Here is an 8,352-nt window from a genome sequence, read left to right on the forward strand (position 1 = left end):
TGTACTGAGCATGACGTCACATGGTATGGAATGTCCCTTTGGCCAGTTTGGCTGTGCCCCCTCCCAGCTTCTTGTGCACCTCCAGCCTTCTCAGTCGGTAGAGCATGGAAAACTAAAAAGTCCTTGGCTAGTGTAAGCATTACCTAGCAACAACTAAAACATCGGTGCGTTATCAACATTGTTCTCATCCTAAATCCAAAACACTGTACCAGCTACTAGAAAGGAAATTAACTCTATCCCTGCCGAAACCAGGACACTCAGTAGCTCAGCTTGGGGTTCTTCTTGGCTTTACTTTATTATGTTTGATATGGGCATTTTTTTGGGCAGGCAAGGAATGAAGGTGGCTGTATTCAGGCTGCAGTCAGCAGGCAGTTCTGGTTGCAGCTGGGCTTGGTCACAGACTATCTCTTTCTGTTCATCTTTGTCCACTTCCCTCAGTCCTTACTCTATTCTCCTTTGCTTCTTTACTCTCTCATTGTGCTTGGAGGAGGTAAAAAATGACTGGAGTTTAAAAAATTAATGGATCAAAAGTGTCCAAGTGAATCAATATTTTTTTTACAGCTACATCAGAGAGACTATATACACAGTTGTGCAGGTAGATGTTAGGGAGGAATAACCTGTGGGGAAGGGGAGGAAGAGAAGCTGGGCATAGGCTCAGGAACAGCTGCAGTAGCACACTTGACTACAGCTTCATTTCCAGCCTTGGTTCAACAGTTTATAGAAGGCATATCACATCTACACACTGGCACTGGATATATTCCCGTTGACATCACGGGGAGGAGGAGCTGATCTGTGAATGATGCTGACTTCATATTAAGCCCTGTTCTTGAAAGCTAGGGCAAACCAGCTGTTTTCTTGGAAAAAAATGCAAATGTGAGTTTATCTGAGATTGCAAGACTGATCAGTGGTGAGAACTTGTGAACCAACAGAATGGCATATTTCACACCAGAACTGAAGTGTATATGTGTGTTTGTATATACATAAGACAGCTTAAGGAAAAGGGGACATAATTATGCTTCTTATTGGGTGGTGCAGAAGGAGAAAAAGATCTTGATTGTTCTGTTATCTTATTTTTTTGGCAATTTTAAATGTTGCCACCCCTGATGTGTGCTTGGCTCCAACCCTTCACACTTACATTTGATTTTGAGATTGGATACATTTGAAATGTTATCCACCTTTCCTTGATTGTGTTTAGAAGTTTTTATGAATATTTAGTTAAACACATTATTCCTTCTCTCCAAGAGCAACACCATTTTCTTTTTAACTGCTACTAAATTTTTTAAGCTTGAACTCTATCCTTGTCTTTCTGTTGTGATGAAAAAGTTTATTCATTTCTTCTGAACTGAATGTCACTTAAAGCAGATCAGTTATGAATAGTCTATCCATCCTGCTTCTGTTATTGGTGAGCGTCTCAAACCCTTTGTGGTTTTGCCGCCTGCTTTTCCTTATGAGGAAATTGAATCAGAAAAGCTATTAGGCATCAAAAGAGGTAGAAATACCTAGGAAGATCTATAAAACACCTGAATTGAGTACATGTCTAGCACATTCAGATTCTTTCATCTGCAGTTAAAAGCAGTGACCTTGGCTTTAAAGATTTAACCATAAGATACCTGTCTAAAGACAGTAGAAAATCTGTGGCAGAAAAAGAAATCAAACACAGTGGAATGAGACACTCGAGACACCCCCTCTCTGGAGACAAGATGGTGCAACTTTGAACCCACTTCGCAAAACGTGGTTTGGATGCAACCTCTTGCATGCAGATGCTCTTTAGGTATGCAACAGGCATCCTTTGCTTTGGTGGCCAATCTGTGACACCAGCATTGACTTTTCACTGCCTATAGAAGAGGAAAAAAATTCTGGGTATGCTAGGGCCAGGGCAGAGGACTGGGTGCATTTTCGGGTGGTAGAAGGAGCTGCTGAAAAGACTAGAAAGATCTGGTACTTCTCTTTCTCCAGCCTGCCTGTGAAAGAGTTCAACATCCCAAGATGCCAAGTATTAGACTTCTGTCCTTCTTAGAACTTACTTTTTCAAGAATCCCAGGTTCGGTGGTGTTTCTCCAAAGGGTAACACTAGCTAGGGTAAAGCCTTGGATTCTCTGCAGAGCCAGTATTTAGTTGCCTGAATTGATACAAAAGAAACTTCAAAAAATGAATGAGATTTCTTGACTTTCCTTGCTTTCATTTTGTTTGGTTTCACTTGGTTTTAGGAATGTTTTCCTGAAGAGTTGTATTTGCATTACTGTGGCTTACATCCTGCCACATTTTGATCATTAACCCTATTCTGAACCTCTGTAAGCATCTTGGATATCAAAGAAACCTGCCCAAATATACTTAATTTAGAACATATAGAAGATTCATCCTTTCAATAAAAAAGACAGCCTACACAGACATGAAAGAGTCTATTCATCCTAGTGGGTGTTTGAATTCCTTGGCACTAGCACCAATACTTTAGGGTGTCTACCATGCACTGAGGATGCTTTTCCTCAGTACCTCACATAGAAGGAATATGTTATAGCCTAGTTCTGGTGAGTGGTTAAGGACCATGAATACTTTCTCCCTGCAGTCCCTTTCTCTCTGCAGTCTCAGTCCTAGCTTCAGAGGCAGATGGAGGCATAGAAAGAATGGCTGAAACCCTCTTCAGGTCTAAAAGACTACATGAGATGGCAGAAACAAACAGCACTTTGCTGAGCAGGGCCCCAGAACTTGTATGAGATGGAGTACACAGACCATCCTAAATAGCCACTGGAACAGGGGGTTTTCCCTTCCCTTCCCTTCCCTTCCCTTCCCTTCCCTTCCCTTCCCTTCCCTTCCCTTCCCTTCTTCCCTTCCCTTCCCTTCCCTGCCCTACCCTCCCCTTCCCCTTTCCCTTCCCCTTCCCCTTTCCCTTTCCCTTTCCCTTCCCCACATAAAGAGGAGAGGAATATGGATGTGTGCCTCAGTAAGTGGAGCACGGACCTTTCACACTTTGCATAACCAGATGGAGCAGAGAGTGAAAGAGATTAAAACCTCCCCTGAGCAAGGCAGTGCCCTTAGGAAGGGAAGAATGTAGGGCTGACAGCTATCAGCCCTCACAAATCCCCTCTTCATTAACTATTGAACCCTGGCATCCTCCAAGTTTTCTCTCACGTGCCCTTCAGCCTTAATCCTCCCTGCTGTGCCCTGGGTTGCCACAATTCCTCTTCATGTCCCATCTATGCTGCTCGCTCTGTGCTGCAAGTCATCCTCCTTTAAACATTTAACTTGCTGAAAAGCAGTCACGTGCATTATTTATTTTCCTTTCATCCTCTGAGTTTTTGCTGTGTTTAGATTATTTTACTGTTGTAACTGATGCCTTCTTTTGTTCAGATTTCTCCCAATACTCAAACATTCAAACAGACCTTGAATAGGTGGCAACTGTAAGCACTGTGTATTAACTATCCCTCTGAGATGCACATGACCCATGGATGCAAACAAACAACAGCTTGCTGCCTACTCAGTTTATACAAGCACAAGGTAAGCCTTCCAGCTCTCTCCATAGCAAGATCTGGTTTTTCTGGAATACCATTTTCTATTTCTTTCCCTGAGGAAGCTGCAGGACCAAGGCATTAAATGACATAAGCAGTGGGTGACCTCATCTGTTTTCAGGGTAGTCAGTGTGACTCTTTTCTCTCACTCACCTTAGCCTGAGAAGAAATTGAGCGGTAATTTGGTGTAAGAGCTTCCTGTTACTAATTCCTTTCTTTAAATGTCTGCAGACCCCATCTCACAACTCTTTGGGTTCGCACTAGATTTCACAGTGATCAGAGATGGATGTTAAAACTCTAAGAAAAACAGAAATAATTTCCTAACTCTGGAGCACTGCTGTAATATCCCTAGTCAATGTTCTGTATTGTTTTCTTTGTGGTATGGAAAATTTCTTGGAGAGAGAGGAAAAAGCCGAGCACACACTGAAGAGTTCACTTGAAATATTTATCTTCCAAATCTAGGGTATCACTGGTGGTCAGCTGTGATATTATATATAAATCTACTGCAGATGAAACTGAGAAAAGGCTTTTCAATATTATTTTCAGCTAAAGCGGTGACAGAAAACATTATGAATGCAATAAACAGAAAGAGAGGGAAATGCAAGCTTATACAGAAAGGCAGATTTACATTTTCCCCAGCTCTTTGCCAGCTAACAAAAGTACATCTCTGACTCTGGGGTCCACTTTTATTGGACGTTGCTGCAGCAACCTTGCTCATGCATCTGGCTAAATTTGGAGGTTGCAATAACCTTCCTTTCCCCCTTGATATTAGAGATGCTAGAAACATTCTGGAGACTCACTTTAAGCAAAGGAATCCTTCAAATGAAACAGGTGTTGAAGATGAATCATTTTACTTGACAGCTTATATCCCTATAGCCCTGACTGGAAAAGCTGTATCCAACTGAAGAATAATAAAATTTTACATTCTTTTTACCATATTATTTTATTGATCACTGTCTTGTAGGATTATCAGTTAGTAAATCTTAATGTTTCCCTATCAAATGAGGATGCTGTGAGGAAATATTTTCTGTTTATTTTCAGACAGTGAAAATCCTGATTAAAACTCTGTTCCTTTCTTTAAAGTTCTCATCTCTTCACTCCGTCTCTAACCCTTCTCAAGTGCTCATCTCCTTGGTCTGCTCAGAGCTGCTGCCAATGTTTTAATCTCCTCTCACTACTGTAAATACATACCCAGAGTAGAAGGCTGCAATTTCTTTTGACTTGAAAGTCACACTCCAGCTATTTTCCAAAAGAAGCTTAGTGGCTTTAAGGCAGATCAGCTAAGGAAAGATCATGGTCTCACCCTGTGAGGGTATCCAGTAATGAAGGACAAATGTGCTTCTGAACAACTGAACATCTCTCACCCCAGCATGTGAGGAGTCCAGGCACTGAGCTGGGAATACAGGGAAAGCCAAGATGAGTCCTGACGGTGAAGTTGGATAGGAGCATCATTACTACTGCTGATGCCCCTCCATCTCCGCATTACGTAACTGACGTGAGGGAGTATAGCCTGAAGCACAAAAAGATGGCACTACAGCTGAGCTCTAGCTGTGTTCAGTCATAGGGAATAACATGGTGAAGCAGCCACCAACATCTAACACCTAAATGTGAGCTAGGCATACATGCATTTAAGAGGGTTGCAAACTTCTCCCAGGATTTCTTTCCACAGTCCTGCTGAAGAAGCCAATGCTTTTCTAACTAGCCAAGGGGTGTGACCTTCTATGAGATCCCACCCAAAATTGCTTTCATCTGGCCTGTGTCATGAGCCTGGCGACTCTGTGTTGTGCGGCAGAGCAGCAAAGTCTTTGATCCACTGCTTGCATGGGAAAGAATTTGAATGCATTGAACTCTTTGTAGAAATGAAGTTTTCTTGGACCAGCCTGAAGGTTTGCTGGGCATCGCTCCTTCCCAGGGGGTTTTCTCTGATGTGAACCAGAACCATCCCAGCTCTAGCTCTAATAACCTAGTATATTTTACTTCCTTCTGCACTTTAACTTTTAACACAGTCACCTTTTTAGGTCCCAAAGCTGCAGTTGTACCCCTGCTCACTAACCCATGGAGCAGCTTCTATAGATGAGGTATCCTTGAGGAAGAGCAGATCATACTATTGCCCTCTGGGGTATTTCTAATCTGGAAAAACTTTAAATACCAGTTTTGAAGCTCTTCCGCTGGGTTGGCTTTGTAGCGTGCTGAGACCATCTCACAGATACCTTAACGACTGCTACAAGTATTCATGCCAATTCTGACCCATTGTCAGCTACAGTGTCCTAGAAAAAAAAAGTACTTTTCATACAAGAAAACACAGAAGAAATACATAAAACAGATTTGCGTAAGTGGGATAGATATACTATGGAAACTACAAACTTTGCCAGCTATTCATTGTGTTTCTAGGTGTCTTATATAACGAATATAACTCATGAAATGGACTCAAGACATTGTGGCTGACTTTGAAACTTTAATTTAATTTTTTTAATGTAACTTTAATCTTTTTAAAGATTAAAGGCTACTTTCAGTTTGTTCTTTCTTTCTTTTGAAGGGGTTGAGGGACCTCCAGTTATTCTTCTAAAAGTACAGAGAGCATCAGAATGACTAAATTAAGGCAACTTCTGCTACAGTGAAGTGAAAGTATCAGAAGGAAAGATTGTTCCAGCTTCTGCAATAAGCAGGGGTCTTTCTGGTGAGATATAGGCTAGGGTTTCTCTAAAGCTCTTTCACTTGTATTTGGAACTAAACTTTGATTGGAGAAGAAATCACAGAATTAATCAACATTTTTTTCCTGTACCAAAGGGTGTCCAAAAATTTGAGATGTCTGTGTCAATGATTAACCTCACAATAACAATATTTTAGTATTTTCAGAGGGGCTGAGGGAGGTTGGAGGCAGATGGGGAAAGAAGTGGTTTTGGCTCTTAGGTTTTCAAGTGATTCAGATGAAAAAGAACCTGGACCATTTCTCTGTATAATGTAAAAGCTGTTTCTTCCTTTTACCGTGTGGCACACATCCCAAGCTGCTTAGAAGGTGCATGAAGGGAGTACAGATAATGACGAGGGGTCAGGAAAGGCATCTAAAAGGATGGAAGCTGTCAAATGAACAAATTGCATGTATTTTCCTCTATGCAGTATATGCATAGGCTAAGAAACCAAGAAAAGAAAGAAAATCTTCCAGCATGCTTTGTTTCTCATATCTGGCTTCAAAGCCAGATTCAAATGTTGGCCAAAGAAAGTACATAAATTCTGGGGCCTGTTCAATGGGAGGTAGTGATCCTTTTCAAATTCATAGCTCCAACAGAAAACCATCACTCATGGAATGAACTCCATTTGGTGAAAAACATTCTTTCCAGCTCTACTGAAAAAAAGAAAACTCGAAGAGAGAGAGCTAAACCATGTTGTACTAACATATGAAGACATACCAGAAGTGGAACTAACAGCAGCTTCATAGCTAAGGGGTAACATACTAACTAAGGTTATCTTGATTTGGGTTATTGCTCTGTTAGAGTGTCCTGATAGATTTGCATAAGTAAATTTAAAATATTGTGTTATATTTATTTTGGAAACCCATGTTGAAGAGAATTAATTTCTCTAAAAGGAGTGCATTTTGGAAACTATTGTTTTCATAAGATAAGGTTTTTGTTGGCTAAACCAATGTAACACAATAAGCATGGTCACAATGACTACCACTACCTAACCTGGTTAACAGTATTGCCTCTGTGTTTATTTAATTATTATTGCTACTTTATGGAATTTTCATTAATGCTAGCAGTAAGAAAAATCACCACCCTGTTGCCAGGGTCAACAGTCATTTATGAGAACTTGGTTAGCTTCTGTGAGTTAGTGTTTGGCACACATTTAAGAGCGTTTTCCCCCTGTAGTTATCCTCATGATTTGACATTTCTATTGCCATTCTCTTCTAAAAATACCCATTCTCATTGGGTATCACTTATATCAGAAAGTAGCCTGAAACTGAAAGTTTTAAAGAGGTGTGTGAAATTCAGGTTAGTCAACTCTGCTGTGAAGATGGACCAAAAGTTAGCTATAGGAAAAGGCATGAAGAATTCACAAGTCTTTCCAGCCAGCTCACACATGTTCAAGCAACATAAATCCCTTTTTAATTTTGGAATGTTTCACTTCATAGAATAAATGGATTAGAGACTGGATTAAAAAATGAAATGCTGAAGTGTGAAGTCATGGCCCCTGTGCTGATGCCTATTTGCTGAAAATTCCACAGGGACCATAAGACTGCCATTCTTCACACCTGCCTGCCTCTGAATGGCCTCACGTGTACTTGGTGACATGTTAAACTGCCAGAAGCACTTAAGCAAAGAGATCTCTTCATGGTCTAGACACATCATGGTCGCCCCTCAGTTGAAGCTTGCTGCATCTAGCTGCACATCCCAAGAGTGTGGCTGGACCCTCCTAGGCCTGGTGTATGCAATTACTGAAGTCTAACTTCAGGGAGGCCAGGATTTTCCCTGGAGGAAAATCATCATCAGACTTTACATTCAGTGGAGCTAAAATACTATATACAGCTAAGAATCAGCTCCCCTATTGTTTCGATTCCATGATGGTACATATATTCATAGCTGTGGTATGTACAGAGCTAGAGATAGACATATATGGAGCATTATAGTACTCTTTGCTCATGTAATTTGGCATTTGGATGGGTAGCTAACCTAAATACAGCCATGGTAGTTTGGCAGATGTCCATCTAATCTAATTTATCTTAAAATACAATTCTGTTTTTTAAAATGACTTCATTAAAGTAGCATCTTCTGACTCAACAAGCTCATCCTCTGTGGGTACTTGGTGGCTTAGCTGCTTACTTTAACAACTGAAGTTTATTTTTGTCAATCAT

Source organism: Aptenodytes forsteri, unplaced genomic scaffold, assembly GCF_000699145.1.
Source record: "Aptenodytes forsteri isolate BGI_AS27 unplaced genomic scaffold, ASM69914v1 Scaffold164, whole genome shotgun sequence".
NCBI classification, from domain to species: Eukaryota; Metazoa; Chordata; class Aves; order Sphenisciformes; family Spheniscidae; genus Aptenodytes; species Aptenodytes forsteri.